A 20,357-nucleotide genomic window follows, 5' to 3' on the forward strand; every position below is an offset into this window, starting at 1 on the left:
GTCCTGACTTCCTTCAATAATGAAGAGCAACATGGAAGTGTAAGTCAAATAAAATCTTTTCTCCCCAACTTGCTCTATGATCATGGTGTCTCTTCACAGCAAAAGAAACCCTAAATAAGACATCACTTACAAGGTTTTTTTTGTTTGTTTTTCAAGCAAGGTGGTATAATTTTCTTTTAAAACTGTCAGAGCTGAAATGGCAGCCACACAGCTGTTTTGTTTTGTTGTTTCCTGGATTATGCAGTCCAAGTAGGTACAAATTTGACATTTTCTGAAACATTTGTTGGAACTCATCCCAAGCTGGCTTCCCTTGATGCCTTTTCTAATGGATGTATTGCTGGCATTTGCGACATTTTCTATAGCTTACATGCTTCAAGTATTTTGTACTTTTTTTTTTTGCAATTTCTGAAGTTGGTTTAAAATTAAACATTATAACCTAGCTTTTAAACTTGAGGAATAAACTGACAGAAATGAGGATGGCAAGAGGCTCAGCAGGTAAAAGACAGGCACTGCCAAGCCTAAGCACCTGGTTTGGGTCCCTGGAACTCACACAGGGAAAGGAGAGAACCTATTCCTACAAGTTGTCCTCTGACCTCTGGGGGTGTGGTGGCACATGTGTGTACAAACAAATGTCAAAGCTACAGAAATACCTTTAAAAGTGCCACTAGAATCGGCTATTAGTATTTTCTCATACATCCGTAAAATACCTTTCAAATGCAAGAAATAAAATGAGATGGCTGTTCTTTTTTATTGAGACAGGATTTCTCTGTATTGTTTTGGCTGTCCTGGAACTTGCTCTGTAGACCAGGCTGGCCTCGAACTCACAGAGATCCTCCTGCCTCCGCCTCCAGAGTGCTGGGATTAAAGGCAAGCACCACCAATGTCCAGCTGACTGTTCTTTCTTACTCAACTTACTGTATTCTGTGACCTGAATTTTTCTTGAAGTTTTATTTGCTTTTGTATATATGAGGGTTTTACCTGAATCTGACCCTCTGGAACTAGAGTTCCAGACAACGGTGAGCTGCCATGTGGGTGCTGGGAACCAAACTCAGGTCCTTCGGAAGAGCAATAGGTGCTCTTTACTGAGCCATCTTTCCAGACTCTGATTTTTATTTTTTTAAGGTTTCAGGTTTTAACAACTTATTTATCATACTTTTATGTGTGTTACTGCTTTGCCTGTGTGTATGTGTGTGAACCGTGTGAGTGGCTGGTGCTGGAGTAAGTCAGAGAGGGCTTTGAATCCGTAGGAACTGAAGTTATTGATGGTTGAAAACCATTGTGCGGGTGCTGGGAATCAAATCTGGGACCTCTGCAAGAGCAGTAAGTGTGCTTCACCACCGAGACATCTCTCCAACACCTGAATCAAACAGAGATATTTTAATTTTATGCAGATGGGTGTTTTGCCTCCATCTATGTCTGTGCATTTGTATGTGCAGTGCCCAAGGAGAATGGGTCCTCTGGAAGTGAAACTACAGGCAGCTTTGAGTAGTGGGAGCTGAACTTGGTTCCTCTGCAGGAACAGCAAGTGCTCTTAACTGCTGAACCATCTTTCTCATCCCTAACCTGAATTTCTTGGAAGCTTCTTAGGGATATAGTGTGTAGTCATTTAACCCATTCTTTGTACTTTTGCATTCATACATTTGTAAGTAAAAAGTTTTGATAAAGTGTATTTTAGGCTGGGCGTTGGTGACACATGCCTTTAATCACTGGGGAGGAAGAGGTAAATGGATCTCTGTGAGTTAAGAGACCAGCCTGGTCTACCGAGCAAGTTCCAGGACAGGCTCTAAAGCTACACAGAGAAACCCTGTCTCTAAAAACAACAAAAAAAGCGTATTTTAAAAGTTGTATAACTGGTAAGAGGTTGCATGTACACACACAAACACACAGAAAATGTTTTAAATGTGGGTGGGTGATTTGACTGCATGTATGTCTGTGTAATGGTGTTGGATCTTACATCTCCAGCCCTGCACACATTGTTTTTCAATTTCTTTTTCACTCAAGATTCGTAAAACTCGGGATTTTAAATTGCTTTGTGTCTGTTTGCTCTGTATACGTGCATATGTTTGTGTAGTTGTGTTCCATGTGTGTATGGATGCAGGATGAGACCAGAAGATCCTCTGGAGCTGGCGTTTAAGGAGGTTGGGATCCGCCCCACGTGGGTGCTGGGACCTGAATGTGGGCACTCTGGGAAAGCAAGAAGTGCTCTTATCCTGAGCACATCTTCAGCCTCAAGTAGTGTGTCGAGCTCAATGCTTTTAGCCACCATGCAGTGTTTTCCTGTACAAAATCCTCCTGTCTGGAATGCATAAATGCTTGTTGACAAACATTGACTTTTCCTCATGCTTGTCTGCTATGATTCTCATGAATAACTTCTTAATTTTCTTCTACTGCGGTACACACAATTTCTGGTGTGAGATCAGTTAGTTTTCAGTTCTGGGTGTTGCCCCATTTCACTCTAAACTAGCATACTTATTTATACTCCCACCCTCTCTCGGTAGAAGATTTCATTATTTGATTTAATAGTGTTAGTACTTGTTTTAGACTGAATTGTTCTGGTCACTGATTGAGGTTAAGCATATGTTCATATGTCCATCATGGGCATTTCTTCATTCATGACACATCTGTACTTTTGTGCTTACTGGACCCTTTTGGTGGTGGTGGGGTAGTGAGACGGGTATCATGTCTCTCTATAGCCTTGGCTGACCTGGAACTCACTACGGTAGACCAAGCTGGCCTCCAACTCAGAGAGATCCCTCTGCCTCTGCCTCACAAATGCTGGAATTAAAGGCGTACATCACCACGACTGGCTGCCCCTCCTCCTCCTCCTCCTCCTCTTCCTCCTCCTCCTCTTCTTCCTCCTCCTCTTCCTTCTTTCTTCCCTCTTCTTCCTCTTGCTGTTGACTACTGTGTTTTCTGATCTGTTGCAATCATGCCATATTTAAAGAGGTTTAAAATTAATCATTGTAAGAGTATTTGGCTCCATCACTGGTCATGATTTTGGTGACATGGTGTTAAGATCACATACCAGTTATCCATTAACTGTGGTTAAGGTTTTAGTTAGGAATATATGTGTATATACATATGTGCGTGAAAATAAGAATGAAAAAAGAGGCCAAGAATGAAGCAGAGTGGGGATGGGTACATGAGAGGATTTGGAGGGAGGAAAGGAATGGGAGAGATGTAATCATATTATAATCTCAAATATTAAAAAGATTTAAAAACTGCCAAAATAGCCCCCAAAAGAAAAATGTACAAATGACCTAACGAGATAGCTTATTAAGGAAAATGTGCAGATGACAAGCATATGAAAGGCATTCTCATGTGTCATTAAAACTGCAAATTAAATCAAGCACAAGACGCTGTGAGTCAGGGTTCTCTAGAGGCACAGAACTGATAGAGAGAATATATATTAAAATCCTTATTAGATTGGCTGACACTGTACAGTCAGGTTAGTCTGATAATATCTCCCTCCACTCCTGAAAGACTGAGAGCCCCAGAGCTGCTTGGTCCCTGAGGCTGCATTCCTTAACAGTGCTAACCTGGAGAGCCGGGTTCTGATACCAGTGAAGGAGCAATGGAGACAACAGGGTAGGGCTTGTTAATGACACTGGGCCAATGCGGGCAAACACAAAGCCTTTTATTTATCCTACTATCGGGGCTGCTACCAGAAGGTTCTACCCACATCTGGGGTGAGTCTTCCCACTTGAGATAACCCGATCAAGAAAATCCCGCACAAGTGTGCTTAGCAATTATCTTAGTTTCTTCCAGATCCAGTCAAGTTAGCAAGCATGATTAACCATCATAGATACTATTACACACTTACAAAGAAGAAAATAAAATCAATGACAGCAAATGCTGGCGGGGATGTAAAATGGCATAGCCATTTGGAACACTGTTCTGCAGTTTCTTAACAAAACTGAATTTTACTGTGACCCAGCGATGACATTCTTTGCTATTTACCTCAATGCCCACACCAAACATGCACACAGATGATGTAGCACCTTTATTCACAATTCCCAGAGCTAGAAGCCAGCAACATCATAAAAAAAAAACCTGCAGTGAACGTCTATCCCCTCATACATCAAGAGAGATACAGATGTACAGTTTTGCTTGTATCAGCCCCTGAGATTGTCAGGATGAGTCCTCATCTACCGCACAACTTTACAGCCCCATCTTGAATATCTGGTTGCTTTGTACATACTCCATCTCAGAACTTGAATCTGGGCTTTTTTTTTTTTTTTTTCGAGACAGTGTTTCTCTGTGGCTTTGGAGGCTGTCCTGGAACTCGCTCTGTAGACCAGGCTGGCCTCGAAATCACAGAGATCCGCCTGCCTCTGCCCCGAATCTGGGCTTCTTAACATAAAGATATAATAGCCCCGTGTCCTTTTCTCTGCATGGTACCTGTGGTGATACATAGGCTCCTGCTCTGAAGAAACAACTCTGCAAATTGAAGTGTGCATTCAGCTCCCATTGGCACAACAGATAGTCACGTAAAAGCGGGAGACTCTCAGTGTGTCCATACTTGGAAAATTAATTCTTTAAACCGAGTCTAAAGATCTCTGCAGGTGGTCAGGTCTTAGGAATTTAGGAGCCGGTGACGTCACTCTTGGCCGATCTAAAATGTTGTCTTTGGCTCCTGTGCCCTGCATGAAATCCTGTTAATTATGATTGCTTTTCCTACTTATAATTCCTTTTGGAGATTTTTTAAATGAAACATTTATTTTTATCACTTACATAACCACATAAAATATTTTCATTGGTGTGAAAATGTCCAGTCATTGCCAAGCTGATTTCATTTCAATTTCTTGAAGCTATTGGAAGGTTAATACATTTCAATGGTGCTTGTGCTGTAATGTTAAGTCACGGGTTACTAGAATTCACAGTAATTTTCATAATTCCATTGTCTTTGTCAGAACAACGTATGACTGACCATTAATCGCCTTCTCTTTAAGAAAATGAGTGGAATTCATTTTTCTGAAGTTAACGTTTTCATGAAAATGTTCTGCATGAGTACCCATCATCTGCTTTTTAGCACAGGGGTATTTTAGTTCAGAATTCACTAAGTGAAACTCTACCTGCTTATAAAACTAATACATTTTAAAGAAAACTAGAAGTGTCTCTTTTTTCCTCCTGAGATGGGGTTTCTCTGTATTGTTTTGGAGGCTGTCCTGGAACTCACTCAGTAGACCAGGCTGGTCTCGAACTCACAGAGATCCACCTGCCTCTGCCTCCTAATTATGCCACCACCGGCTGACCTAGAAATGTCCTTAAAAGTGAAATTAGGCAAGAAAGTTATCTTATTACTTAGTCGTTTAGTTTATCCTTATGGATATCATTGAAGAAAACAATCCGACAGCCAGGCATTGTTGTAGAATATTATTTTAAGGTGTGTTACTTTTGTTTCTTCTCTGAAACGTTTGTTTAATGATGCAAAGATGTGCTTGATTAAATAAAATCCACCTGCAGTCAGGAGCCTGGGTCAGTAACTAGCTGACAGGAAGTTCTAGGGAGGAGCCAGGCAGAGCCAGGGTGGGAACCAGTCAGAGAAGGGCAAGAATGAGCAGGAGGACTTCTTGAGAGGCCTGAAGAGGTGAGCTAGGTGAGCTGCTTGCTGTTCAGCCTCTCTGAGAAGCAGGAATCTACCTCAACCTTTGAATCTTGAGTTCTTTTGCGGGACAGAGATTTAAGTAAGTTTCCTTAGTTGCTTTGAAAGAGTCAGTGCCTTAGGGAACAGAATCCCCTCAGGCCTCGGCTCTTGGGACCCAGTATAGGCAGAGTTTGCAGTTGCTGAATAGGATAGCAGTAGCTTAAAAGGCAGCAACAATTAAAAAAGAAAAACAACAAGGCATGGCGGCTCGCATCTGAAATCCCACAGTTCAGGAGGCTGAGGAGAAAGGTCTTTAAAAGTTTGTGTTCAGCCTGGGCTACAAAATGAATTCTAGGCCAGCTTGCTATAGGAAGGCCCTATCTGAAAACCATCAAACAAGCCATATATAGTCTCTCCAGACATCGTCTTGATTGTTTAGCTCCAAAGCTATATTTTGAATTCTCCTGCCTCTTTTCCCTGGAGTCGTGGGTTATCCGTGTGCATTGGGTACAAAATGCCCGTTGGATGTTGTACATGAAGGACACATTTCGAGGACCCGAGGAGTAAGCTTCGGTAGAAATTACATTCTGTGTGGTCAGTTTCACGGTGCATGGAAGTCACCATTCACTGTAGAGGAGCACTCACGGGAGGGGCAGTGGGATTTCAAATAATCATCCGGGTGAGTCAGAGAAGCATGCTTTAGCATTAGAATTATTGCTGCAGCCATCTTTCTGAATACGTAGAACCTCAGCGTAACAGACACTTGCTAAGAAAGCAATAACCCAGTGGAATCACGTGACTTTTGAGCCTAGCCTTTAACGGCTGAGCCATCCCTCCAGTCCGAATCACCTATTTTGTAAGCCAACGTAGCGGTTGCCCATCCTGATGTGATAATGAAGAGAAATATTAGAAATAGCTGCTGTTGTTGTAATACCCTACCACATGATCTAGCAATTTTACATTGGGTTTATATCCAAAGTAAATGAAATCCTTATCCTTTCAAGAGACTTGTGCACCTATGTTCATTGTGGTACTATTCATACTAGACGTAATATGGATCCGACCCAGATCCAGTGAATGAGTGAATGAAGAAAAGCATATTTATAGGACAGAAGGCTACTAGGTCATATAAACAAATGAGACTGTCATTTTTAGCAGTGTGGATGGATCTGGAGGTCACGGTATTAAATGAAATGGGCCAGGTACAGAAAAATCCCACATGTTCTCACTCACTCACACTTTAATCTCCTTCCAGTTTCCGTGACGATGCTCCGACAGAGTGTCTTGGAGGAGGAAGGGTTTATGTTAGCACACAGTTTCCAGCTACAGCACACTAGAGCAGGGAATTCAAGGCAGCCAGCAGGGACTTTTGAAGCTGCCCCTCACATCCGCAGTCCAGAGCAGTGGAAGAAAATGGAGCGACACTCACTTGTGAAAATCCAAGAAGGGCACCAAACCCAGAACGAGGGCCTCCATTTCCCCCTTGAGGCAGGCTCCTTCCTGAAGCTCACATCTTCTCAGCTAGGCTGGGGGACCCTCCTGTCTCTCTCCTCCTTGGAGCCAGGGGTCACAGGGATGCATTAGATACCTAGTTCATTATGTGGGTTCTGAAATCCAAACTCTGGCCCTCATGACTGCACCGCATGTGCTGTTAACCACCGAGCAGTCTCTCCATTCTGTTTTTTTATCTTATTTTCTTTTGCTCTTTGTTCTTTGCTCTTTGGGGGTCCTGACATCCAGCTGTCAAATAAATCGCACAGGGGGCCTTATTTTTATAAATGCCTCCCGCCCAGATTTGCTTGGCTTATTTCTAGCCGGCTTTTCTTCAATTATCCTGTCTACCTTTTGCCTCTGGGCTTTTATCTTTCTTATTTCTGTATGCCTTTCTTTCCTTTTTACTCTTGGCTTGCTGTGTAGCTGTGTCCCTGATGTCATCCTCCTTTTCTTGTTCCTGTATCTCTTGCTTCTCCATCTCTCTCTTTCTCCTTCTGTTTATCCTCTCTGCCTTCCAGCCCCACCTCTCCTTTCTCCTGCCTAGCTATTGGCCATTCAGCTCTTTGTTAGACCAGTCAGGTGTTTTAGACAGGCACAGTAACACAGCTTCACGAGTTAAACAAATGCGACATAAAGAAAGCAGCACATCTTTGCAACATTAAACAAATGTTGCACAGCAGAAACAAATGCAGTACATCTTAAAATAATGTTCCACAAGTCCATCCCCTGCCGGCTTTTTAACACAGCAGCAAGAGTTGTCAGTTCAACACAATGAATGTAAGAATTGACTAGTTGGGTGGTGGCGGCGGCAGCACATACCTTTAATCCCAGCACTTGGGAGGCTGAGGCAGGTGGATCTTTACAAGAGCTAGTTCCAGGACAGCCTCCAAATCCAGAGAGAAACCCTGATGAGGGAGGTCAACTCAATATAGAAATTAATATATTTATTTACCAGAGAAAGGACTTATGCACAAGCTGGATGATCAGAAGTATGGCAGAGAGAGCCTACTTTTTCTTTCTCTTCCTTTTATTCTCTCCTGTGTCCATAACTTTTTGTCCACGCCCCTTTTGGGTGTGGACTATATTGTGAGCTCACCGCTACAAAACCCCTGTCTTAAAAAGCCAAAAAAAAAAAAAATGACTAGCATAGCACAAAATTCCCAGCATGTAAAAATGACTGACAGTTGAAGAGATGGAAATACTTCTATATTGAATATCACTCCTTGTACTCGCATATTGAATCACCGTAGGATAGTCCATAAGTGTACATATCATGTTTCAGTAAAAGCAGAACTCTTTTGTAAGGTGGACTTAACAGTTTAAGGTGTGAATAATCTGAGCTGGGCACTGCTTTTCTCATAATGCTAAGTATCTGTTGAGTTGCTTGTTATTTTTTTAAAGTTTTTTTTGTGTGTTGTTGTTGGTGCTTTTTCTGAGACAGGGTTTCTCTGTGTAACAGTTCTGGCTGTCCTGGAACTTGCATTATTGACCAGACTGCCCTCGAATTCACAGAGATCTGCCTGCCTCGGTCTCCTGAGTGCTGGGACTAGAGGTGTGCACTACCACACCCGGCAGGAGATTGTTGTTCTTAACGTATGTGCATGTCTCTCTCTTCCCTCCGTGTGTATGTCACATGTATGCAGGTACCTGAGCAGGCCAGAAGAGGGCGTCAGATCACCTGGGACCGGAGCTAAAGGTGGCTCTAAGCTGCACCGTATGGATGCTGGAAACTGAGCTTGGGTCCTCTGAAAAAGGAGTCACCTCTCCAGCCACTGTGGTTGATTTACTTTGACCCTCACCACCCCCTGCCCTCCAGGTATGACCTGCTCTCTTAGTCTGGCTCTACTGGCACTAGACAAATGCCACAAACGTGCAAAACCTTTCCTTAGCAATACCAAAATACTGAGAACATGATGAGACAATACTAGGGTGTTAATAAGATATTTTCCATTTCTTTCTAATGTGGCTATGAGAAAATATAAATATGCATGCTTTGTTTCTATTGGGCAGGGTTCTTCTGAGTACATGATTCTGTGTATGATCTAATATATATATATGTATATAATTAATTCCATATCAGTTATGATCAACTAATGATTGGCCAGTGGCCTTATCGGTGGAGTTAACAGATTTATTTAAGAGCATTGTATGAATTTCAAAGAGAGTATCTCCATTTAGAAACCTTCATATCCTCTCAGAATCTGGTCTCCACAAATCCTAAATTGAATTGTGGCTGTTAAGCCAGATTTTGAAAGTTAAAGACCTGGAGGGAAAGCCTAAGGGGTTGTGAGAAGTACTTTTGGCAGTGGAGAGGTGGCGGTTTTGGATGAGAAGCTGGGAAGGCTTTCTGTGGTAGAGGAAGGTGATCTTTGCACGTGTTTTGCTGATCTCCTTTCCCCCAAAGGATGGAAAGGTGGTCTGTAATATGAAGACATTGTTACTAAGAAAACATTAATCGAGGTAATGTTTCTTTGTAAAATCAAAAACATATTTTTCCTCTGGCATAGGAATTCTCACAGGCAAGGCGTAGAATTAAAAAAAAAACAGAGGAAGATTGCTGGATAAAATATCCTAACTGAAGTCGTTAGGAAAAGGCCAGGGGCTTCTGGATTCATTAACACAAGTGTATCTGGATGGGAACAGTGTAAGCTGTCAGAGAGGTGACTAAGTCAGAGCTGCCTAGACAGTGCCTGTCTGTATGGTTCAGGGGTACAACTGGTAGGGTGACTTGGACATTTGGCCTTTTATTGACAGGCTGCCAGGGTAGTTTTGAATCAGTTTAGATGCTTTTGCCTTCTTGCAAAGGCTTCTGGGTATCAACATCTTTCCATCCTGAGGAAATACACTACTTTTGAAATCTAGTTATTATTTCAGGCACCCAGCCAGTATACATTGTTAGACAATTAGTGTTATCTGTTTATATGGATAAGAAATTTTAGGACTATAAGGAGGATTTGAGGAATTATATTTTGGATGGGGGGTTATCTTAACATCTAGAGTAGAAAAAGAATAAATGTATATATTATATATTTGATATAACTATATGTGTATGAACTGCCCTGCAGGCTTGAATCTTGGGTTCTTGTTCTCTGGCTGCTGGTTCTATTTTGGGGACTATGGATCCGGTAGGAGGTGAGCCTGGATGGCAGGCGTAGGGCACTGGGGAGTAGGCCTGAGAAGGTTAAAGGCAGGCCCTGGTTTGGTCCTCCTCTCTGCTCCCTGGGCCACAGTGATCTCAACAGTTGCTGCAGCTCATTGCCCATGGACTAGAACGCTCTACCTTGCCTTCCCAGTCACGGTGGACCTGCAGCTGTCTCAAACAGTGAGCCCAGGGTAACCCTTCCTCCCTTAAAGTGTTTCTGTGGGATTTTGTCACAGAAATAAGAAAAGTAACTATCTTAATACAGTGCACGAACAAATGCTTAATATAAAAACTACAGAGGCTCACAGTCTGACAACACACACACACACACACACACACACACACACACACACACGAGAGAGAGAGAGAGAGAGAGAGAGAGAGAGAGAGAGAGAGAGAGAGAGAGAATTGTACCAACCTCATACCTTCAGTGAATGCATGCTGTAAATGGCTCTCAGTGGCAACACTTCTCCCCACTTCCTGCTCCATTGCAGTCTTTTCCGCGCTGTGGGTACTGCACACAAAGCACCTAGTTGGTGTCAGCGTTGACTTGCTTGGCTGCTCTGGAATGAAAGGGAACCTGGAAAGGTTCCCACGTCCTGACAACACCTGTGCACCTTTACCGCTGTGGCACACGAACAGGGAAGCACGCTTGTCTCTTCAAGGGGCACTGTCACTGGACGGAAGTCAGCTGTCAGACACAATATCCTGAGTAGACCTCCGCCGGCATGTCTATTTCTTGGAAATGGGTGGTAGCATGTGCATTTTTTTTTTTTGGTTTTTCAAGATTAAGAAAGCATGCCGTCCATTACACCCATTTAGCTTTCATGCTTCAAAATAACTGCCCCGATTTCTCAGCAAACCTGAAAGTGCCTGTCTCAAATCTAGGACGGTTTTGCAGTTTGGAGACTGGGCACTGCGTAACTGTCCTCCTGAAGTGGCTAAGGCATGAGGCTACTCCAGGACACACCGGCTTACCTGCCTCAGGCACTTCTGGGACTTGTTGGCTTCCCCAGAGCCATAAATTTTTTTTTAATTTTTCTACATATATCATGCCATGAACTGTGTGGCCTTCTGGGACTTCAGCTGCTTGTAAAAAGGCACCACATTTTTGTTGGCTGAGGTACAGGGTGCGAATTGCTCATCACTCTTATATAGCAACTGGAGACCTCTTTTGGGGTCATTGGTTAACCTGCAGCAAGGGCAGTTAATGAACCAGTGACAGAAATGCTAACATTACTTTTAAATATGTGAACAAGGATTTCTGAAAGCAACTGGCAACCTAGCCAGGGTGGGAACACTGAGAGCCAGACTAGGAAATAGCAAGAGCTTTGTTCTTTTCTGAGGCACACAGGACTCATCACTATCTGTGGAAAGAAAGTGATCGGGGTCAAGCACCTTGAGTAAGGCAGAGGTTAGAAACCCTGGCTCGGCTTGTCCTAGGCAGACTTCATTGCGTGGGCAGAGGAGTCTCTGAAGAGAGGCTTGCTGGCTGCACTGTGAGAACTTGAATTGCTTGCACTTATAAGCCCTACCATGCATTTCTATCATTGTATTACATTTAAAAATTGAACTTCTTGGTGTTATAACAATTATGGATTCAAAAACACCAATGACAAGTCTATGCTGGAGAGGATGTGGAGAAAGGGGGACACTCCTCCATTGCTGGTGGGAGTGACAACTTGTAAGACCACTTTGGAAATGAGTATGGCAGTTTCACAGGAAAATAGGAATGAGTCTACCTCAGGATCCAGCAATTCCACTCTTGGGCATGTACCCAAAGAATGCCCATTCATACAACAAGAGCATATGTTCAACTGTGCTCTTTGCAGCATTGTTTGTAATAGCCAGAACCTGGAAGCAACCTCGATGCCCCTCAACCGAAGAATGGGTAGAGAAAATGTGGTACATTCACACAGTGGAGAAAAAACAACGAAATCTTGAAATTCGCAGGCAAATGGATGGAACTGGAAGAAGCCATCCTGAGTGAGGTGACCCAGGCACAGAAAGACAAACAGGGTGCGCACTCACTCATATATGGATAGTATACATAGAGCAAAGGACTACCAGCCTGCAATCCACACCGCCAGAGAAACTAGAGAACAAGGAGGACCCCAAGAGAAGAACACATGGTCCCCCGAAGAAGGGGAGGAGGACAAGAACCCCTGAGCAAATCGGGAGCACAGGGGGAGAGAGGAGAGAGGTGGGAAGGGGGGGAGAGAAGAGGGAGGGGGCGGAGAACAGGAGGGATCAGGAGGACTGAGACAGGGGAGGAATAGAGGGGAGGAATAGAGGGGAGGACAAGAAAGGAGATGCCTTGCTAGAGGAGCCAGTGCAGGTTTGGAGAGAGGTCTGCCACTGGGGAAATGGTAGGGGATCCACAGGGAGGACCCCAACTAAGAATTTAGGCAGTGGTGGAGAGGCTGCCTTTGAAGCCCTTCCCTTGGTTACCATTCCTAGAGCTTTCATCCAGTGGCTGATTGAAGCAGAAACAGGCACCTACAGCTAAACACTGAGCCCTGGAATCCGTTGTAGAGAAGGAGGAGGGATGAGCAAAGGAGCCAAAACCGTGCTGGAGAAACACGCAGAAACAGTTGACCTGACCTAGTGAGAGCACGGAGACCTAAGTTGTAAAGCTGGGGAACCAGCATTGGGCCGAACCAAGCCCTCTGAAGTGGGTGCCAGCTAGGAGACCAGGGCAGTCTATGGGACCTCTAACAGGGGAGCCAGTGTTTATCCTTAGTGCACAAATGGACTTTGGGAGCCCATTCCCTATGGAGGGATACTATTGCAGCCTAGATACAGGAAAGAGGGCCTAGGCCCTTCCCCAAATGATGTGACAGATTTTGATGGCTTCCCGTGAAGGGCCTCACTATCCTTGGGGAGTGGGAGGGGGTAGGTTTGGGGGATTGGTGGGAAGGATGGGAGGGTGGGAGGGTGAGGGAATGGGAGGACTAATATATAAAATAAGATTGTTTCTAAAATAAATTATAAAAACAACAACAAAAACCAATATGGATTCATTAAACTCAAATATTTAAGACTCATACTAGAATTACAGATCATGACCTTTTCTGTGAGGTGAGCTCTGATCTGTGCAGACTAGTTTCTGACACTAGCTAGGGGAGAATCTCAACTGTGAAAACGAATCCATAAGGTCAGCCTGTAGGTAAGTGTTGGTTGATGACTGATGTGGACAGCCCAGCCTATCGTGAGTGGTAGGACACCCTGGGCAGGTGGTCACGGGGTGTGGGAGAAAACAAGCGGAGTAAAGCCAGGAGCAGCAAATGCATAAGCAGCACGCCTCCCTGGCTGCTTCTTCAGTTCCTGCCTTGAGTTCCTGCCTTGACTTCCCTCAGTGATGGAGCATGACCTGACAGTCGCACGCTGAAATAACCCTTTCCTTCCATCTCAAGTTGAGTCTGCTCGTGGTATTATTAAATGGAGCCAGGGCGCCAGATGTCTTTTCTTGGCAAGTCTCCCTGAATCCTAATGGCTGCAGCTGTACCCGCTGGCCTGTTGAAGGATCAACAGGCAGTGGCCCCTGTGGACCTGGCTGTGGAATCAGCAGAGCAGATACTCAGTCCTCGTTCTTTTTTTTAAGATTTATTTATTTATTATGCATACAGTGTTCTGCCTGCATGTATGTCTGCAGGCCCAAAGAGGGCACCGGATCTCATTATAGATGGTTGTGAGCCACCATGTGGTTGTTGGGAATTGAGCTCAGAACCTTTGGAAGAGCAGCCAGTGCTCTTAACCTCTGAGCCATCTCTCCAGCCCCCAGTCCCCATTCTTTTAGGCATTATTTGACAGACAGGAATCATAGTGTGGAGACTATCAATGGTTCAGGGCTTCGTTCTTCTCATTTGGTTGTACAGAATAGTCATGCATTGCAGTAATTACGTCAGATAACATACTAGCATACTCATATTGCTTTAGAAGGTCACTTGTCAGCAAACCAAGAGCAGAATTTCCAGTTGAACAGTCCATAGAAAATGAAACGGGGTATGGAAGTGATTTTGAATTCAAGACCTGGCCTGGATCTTTAAGAGTTTTAGAATGTATCCTACATTGAAAGCTTGGTATAGTCAGTGTCTTCTCTCTCTTTTTTTTCTGGCTACTAGATGTCTTGCTTATTTTTTGTATTTGCCATTTTTAAAAATAGTCATTCTGTCCTGATGGGTAGGGATTTGTTGATCTTACTGTGTCCCAATAGTCAGTCTATAGGTGGGCGAGCCTTGAGACAGGTCTTTATCCATAGGTAAATCAGAAGTAGTCACGAAGGGAGCTGCCTCTTTTGTGTGTGTGTTAGGTGTGACTGGTGTAGTGACTGATTTGTCCAACAATCCCAGGGAATTTGATATGGCAGATCAGATCTATATAGCTCTGTGTTCATTCTGATTACATTTCTCCACCATTAATGGGGCACAGGTAGGGAATGAGACTCTTATGAACAAACCTGGTCTGTAGAATGAGATTCAGATGCCTTCTCCACATAAAACTCAAGGCTTTTAAATTGCCCCCCCCCCGAGAACTATGAAACGGGGTTATCATATAGGTAAATGGCAAAGTGTAGCCTGTAGTATCCAGGGTTCAAGTGGGCAGTATGCTTTTACTGTAAGGCTTATCTACATTCTAGCAAATCAAAGGCAGTTGGAGTTTGGTAGGAAGCAGATGCGCCAGTGTCAGGAGGGTCTCGGAGATCACACCTTGCCCCATAGCTTAGCCGTTTGGGGAAACAAATGGTCTCCCTTAGCCTTGGTTTCCTCACTGTCCTTGTTAATATCTGCTGCGGGCTGAACGTGTCCTGTCCCCAACTCGAGTGCTGGAAACTTAATCCCTGCTGGGACAGTATGGGAGTGGGACACTCGGGTGGTGTTCGGGACACCAGGGCTTTGTCCTAGTGAATGGATGGGACTGTTGTATAAGGGCTTGACGGAAGCAGTTTTCCCCCGCTGCACCTCTGACTTCTGACGTGAGGACAGGGAAGAAGGCCGTCACCAGGCACCACACACAAGCACCTTGCTCAAAACTTGTCATTAAGGAAGTTACCCCAACTCTGTGAAGTTATAGCTTCTGCTTGTTTCCAGTGAATTAGATATATCTTTATAATTAGACTGAAAGCTAATGGGAAGCTTTTTTTGTTTTTTAAAGAAGTTGTTTATTGGAAAGTGGCCATACCCTGGATTGCTGTGTGTGCTGGTGGAACTTGTATTCCAGCTTTAACTCAAGTCTTGGAGGAATGAGACTCAGCCAGGAGGCCTGTGGTTACCTTCTGGGCATCGAAGGCCAAGGAGCAGAGCCAAGGCTTCTAACTGGCAGTCAGACGCTCTGGACTAAAACGCCGTACAACTCGAGGTGGTCTGGCCTCACCTGGCTGAACATCACAATCCAGAAGTGAGTTCCTTGCCTTACATTCCTGTGCCACACAAGACAAATGTGGTGCATTAGGGTGGAAACTCTGTGTAATCTATTCTATTTTAAACTACCAAAGAGCTGACTTGTAAGAAATGTTAAATGACTAGGTTCCAGATCTTCTTAGCAGAATACAATAGGCTTTTTCACATAATTGTTGTTTTCTTTGCCCAGGAGTACAAGATTTTCCAAGCATGCCTTTCTTCTTCTTACTATACTTTTACTCACAAATTCCGAGGGTCTGTTTTGCACCAAGTACCATAGACATACAAATGATATTTGATGCACTTTCCATTAATGGATTTTAGTTTCTGGTTGCGAAGAGAAGGGGAGGCTCCGTGAAGTCTAAAACCTCGTCTTCAAACAAAAACAAATAGAAAATTTAACTGACGTGTAATATTTGTATAATTGTGGGTGTTCTTTCTTGCCTACTTCATCACTGAACTCTAATGACAGAGTGGTGTCTGACAGAGAGCAGAAGTTGAGGAACTCTATCTCAATGTCTTTGTGGTCATCCTGACTGGGTCCTGACTCTCCTAGGGAACATACCTCTGGGTGGGTCTGTGGGGAGTTCATTAGGACTAAGTGAAGAGAGAAGATACACCCTGAGTGTGAGCTGCAACACACTGTGGGGTGGGGTCCCAGGCTGAATTAAGGGGGAAAAGGAGGATGCCAGCTAAGCACTTGTTTCTGCTTCTTGACTGTGGGTGCAGTAGAACAAGCTTCCAGAAGTTCTGCTGACGAAGCTCTCTCATCTCTGTACCTCTCCAGCCATGAAAGACTGTGCTCAAACCATCAGCCAAAACAAACCCTTTCTCCATAAGCTGATATGTGCCAGGAGTTATGCCATGTGAAAAGTTACTAATACACATACAGGCAAGGCTGGTCATCCTATCCTAAGGATGGTTATTTGTCTCCTTTGATTCATACAGTTCTACAAGCTAGACTACTACTAGTCAGTTTACGGATAGGGAAACTTGAAGGTTAAAGTTGTCAGGTGACATGATCCTGAATTTATCCCAGAGTCCTCTGGCTCTGAAATCTGCCATCCTAGTTGTTATGTTCTTGTGTCCCTGATTGCTAGTTTGCTTTCTTAAGGGCAAGTACATTGCTTACATGTTTCTAGGACATACAGTGTACAGAGAGGTGTTTGTAACAGTACCTCACTGGAGGCAGAACAAACTGTGGACTAGGAAGGTTTATGGATTCTGAACTAAATGTAGAATTAAGGCTGCTTTCGGGGATAGGAAGGCTTTGAACAAGAGTGGAGTTCACTTCCATATGACTTGAAAATTCCTATGGTCTTAATAGTTTCTGTAGTGCTTTTCATCTTTTACCTGGTTTCACTTGAAGTAGCTCATGTAGGCATGAATCTGTCTGGTTCAGATTTATTCCCTCAGTCCCTTCCTCCATCCATCCTTTCCCCCATCCCTTCCTCCCTTCCTCCCCTTTTCCTTCCTTCCTCCCTCTTCTTCCTCTCTTCCCCGTTCTCTCTATTTTATTTCTTTGTTGACACATGGTCTTACGTTCCCTAGGTTGCCCATGAACTTGCTATATTGAACTACCGATCCTCCTGCCTCTACACACTGAGTTTCAGCACAACAGACATGTTGACCACACAGTTCTCCCCTCACTTCTTTCTCTCTCTACCATACGCCCCTTCTCCATATCCCCTCTTCCTTGACCCTTCTCTCTTTCCATAGACTTATGGAGCCCCAGGTCTATAGCCAGGGTTGGCCTTGGCTTCAAGACCCTCCTGCTCAACTTACCCAGGACTGGGATAATAGCCTGTGTCACCCATGCCACCTTGCTCATGCTTCTCTACAAGCTAGATACTCAGCATAGTCTCTTTCTCCTGGATTGGCATGAGATTGCTTTACCATTGGATGATGGTTCGGGAAGTCTCATTGTACTGGGATACTTCTTGCTGAACACTGAATTTTGGTAACATTTCTCTAGCTCTAACTCAAATTTCTCATGATGGTTTTCACTTTCATAAGAACCTTTCTCCATGCTTCTAAGATTTACGTTTTTATGTACTTGCATAAGTCAATTTAAAATCACTGATTGACTTGTCATTGTCCCCTGAGTTCTAGTAACTGAAGCAACAATAACATACAAGTAAAAGTAGTGGGAATAGAAAATGAGAAGATAATGTGTATTAAGTCCTTTCTACCAAGGTGAGCGCCTCATTTACAGTAACACCTGCACTGTTGAGGAGAGGAAATCAAGGGTTAGCATCTCAAAGCATATTGAAATTGCAAACACGGCCAGGGATAATAATGGGAGGGAAGCAATTTCTTGAAAATTCAGCAGAAATGGCAAGGGGATCCACCTGGGTATGGTTTTGTTTTGTTTGTAAGAGGGGACATTTTCACTACTGTTTCAATTTCCCATTTTTATTGTTTTATTTTATGTGTTTGCCTACACGTATGTCTGTGTACCTCTTGCATGCCTATTGCGAACCAAAGAGGGTGTCAGGTACCCTGGCACTGGAGTTACAGCTGCTTCTTAGACACCGATGTATGTTCTTGTGGTAGTTTTTAAACACTTTGTCCCCAGTTAGTGGCCCTGTTTGGAGTTGTTTAAGAGGTGCAAGTTGCTGGAGGGTGCTGGGTATCAAACCGGAGTCCTCTGGGAGAGTAACCAGTGCTCCTGAAGGCTGAGCCATCTTTCCAGCTTCAGTTTCCTGCTTTTAACTGGATAAATGTTCTTCTCCAGGCTTAGAAGCTATATATTTTCTATAGTTTGCATATGAAGTGTTTCCCAAAGACTGGTGTTAGAAGGTTGGTCTCCAGGGATGTTGGAACCTTTAAGAACCAGGGACATGGAAAGGCATTTAGGTTGCTGGAGGTGGTGGGGGAGTGTGGTCTGCCCACCTCTCCTCACTGTCTTTTTCTCCTTGGCCATGAGATGAAGAATTTTGTCACCCCCCTCCAGTTATGATATGCCGTCTTGAGATAGAGCCAAAACAAACCACTGCTCAATGTAAGTTGTTTATTTCATGTATCTGTTATAGTACTAAACTGATTAATATTACAGTCTATTTTTAAACTTATAGTGGTCAAACTTATTGTTGTGATTGCTTTTATTTCCTTTCATTTTTTAATTCTTGTACTTTTCAATGTCCCTATTTCTCTTCCTACAAACAAATAATTTAGGGTACCTCAACTTATTTTGTTGTCTTTCCCCAACCACTACTTCACATCCTGTTCCTTGGAATAATATAATGGACGTGTGTTACCTTTTACTTTGCATTGGTCATGGTCTTTTAAAGACCGTGCTCTTGTTCAATCCTCTGGGCCCCTACTGATTCTCCTCTTTTCCTATTTATTCCATTATATACAGAGAGAGGTTTGGTAAGGTCTCCCATTATGATTGTGGCTTACCCCTTCCCCTTTCTGCCTCCTCCTGTCTTTTACCTTTTGAACCTATGATAATAGATGACAAAATTTAATATGATTTATTTGCATAGTGAATTGGCTGGTTATTGTGAAATGTTGCTTTTAGTTTTGTAAAGCTTCTGAATGAAAAGTCCATTGTTACTTCTTTTTCTCCTTTTTTGTTCTGTTTTGTTTTTGAGACAGGATTTCTCTGTGTAGCCCTCGTTGTCCTGGAACTCGCTAGGTAGACCAAGCTGGTCCCAAACTCACAGAGATCCACCTGCCTCTGCCTCCTGAGTGCTGGGATTAAAGGTGTGTGCCACCACCCAGCTTAAATGTCCACTCTGTGTGATATTATTCTTGACTACAAGTGTTTTCTTTATGTGTCACCAGTAGATGTCTCAGGCAATTCAGGTGGCTGTATCATGGAACTATAGACTGTGAGGGGTGCATAAATGACAGGGATTTAGTTCCCAGTTCTAGTAACTAAAAGTTTGAGATCATGGCCCTACGATGGTTGGGTTTGGTGAGGACCCTTCTGTGCAGTCTCCCCTCAGGGTGGCAAGAGGAATAGAAACTGTAGGGTCTTGCGTGAGGGGTGGGGAGAGTTGAATGAGAAATGTCATCATAGGCTCAGGTATTCAAACACTTGGTCCATGGTTGGTGGCTCTGTTTGGGGAGGTTTAGGAGGTGCAGGTTGCCAGAGGAAGCATGTCACATGACCAATTGCTTTACACTCCTACTGTCACGTCTTTCCCAGCATGATGAACTCTACCCTCAAGAATAAACCATTCCTTTAAAAATATTTACTTTTTAATTATGTATATGTGTGTGTATCTGTATGTCGGTGTATGCATATGAGTTCAGGGGCACATTAGTTCAGACCAGAAGCATTAAATCCCTTTGGAGCTGGAGTTATGGGAGATTGTGAGCCGCCAAACATGAGTGCTAGGAGCCAGACTCCGGGTCTCTAGAAGAGAACTTTGTACCTTAAACACACAAGCTATCTCTCTAGACCCTAAACCCTTCCTGCTTTAACTTGCTTTGTGAAGGATTTTGCCACAGCAGCAAGAAAAGTAACAGCACGAAGTCCGGGGTTGGGGAGAATCCTTTCCTGTCGCTTAGGGAGACCTTTTGTCTGTGTCTCATCATTCATAACCACTGGGTTATATGACCCTTTGAAGCCAATCATTTGCAATGGAAAAGAAACCACCACAGCACTGGTTTAGCCCATTCAAGACTCATGCAGAACTGGGAACATTGTTGGTGAGTGAGCCAGATTCTGCAAGCAAATACTTTTCAGATACCATCATGCTGTAGCGTGCCGAGACACGAG

General features: G+C 43.7%; 1 long non-coding RNA gene across 1 annotated transcript in view; it reads left to right on the forward strand.

The window, feature by feature from the left end:
- LOC110341611 overlaps positions 1-20,357 on the forward strand; it is a 241,550-nt gene continuing 221,193 nt past the window's right edge. Inside the window, exons 1-2 of the long non-coding RNA XR_002383580.1 lie at positions 1-39; positions 8,725-8,897. This is a non-coding gene — a long non-coding RNA (uncharacterized LOC110341611). The remainder of the gene's footprint in view (positions 40-8,724; positions 8,898-20,357) is intronic.

The sequence above is a fragment of the Mesocricetus auratus genome, unplaced genomic scaffold (genome assembly GCF_017639785.1).
Source record: "Mesocricetus auratus isolate SY011 unplaced genomic scaffold, BCM_Maur_2.0 Super-Scaffold_100008, whole genome shotgun sequence".
Lineage (NCBI taxonomy): Eukaryota > Metazoa > Chordata > Mammalia > Rodentia > Cricetidae > Mesocricetus > Mesocricetus auratus.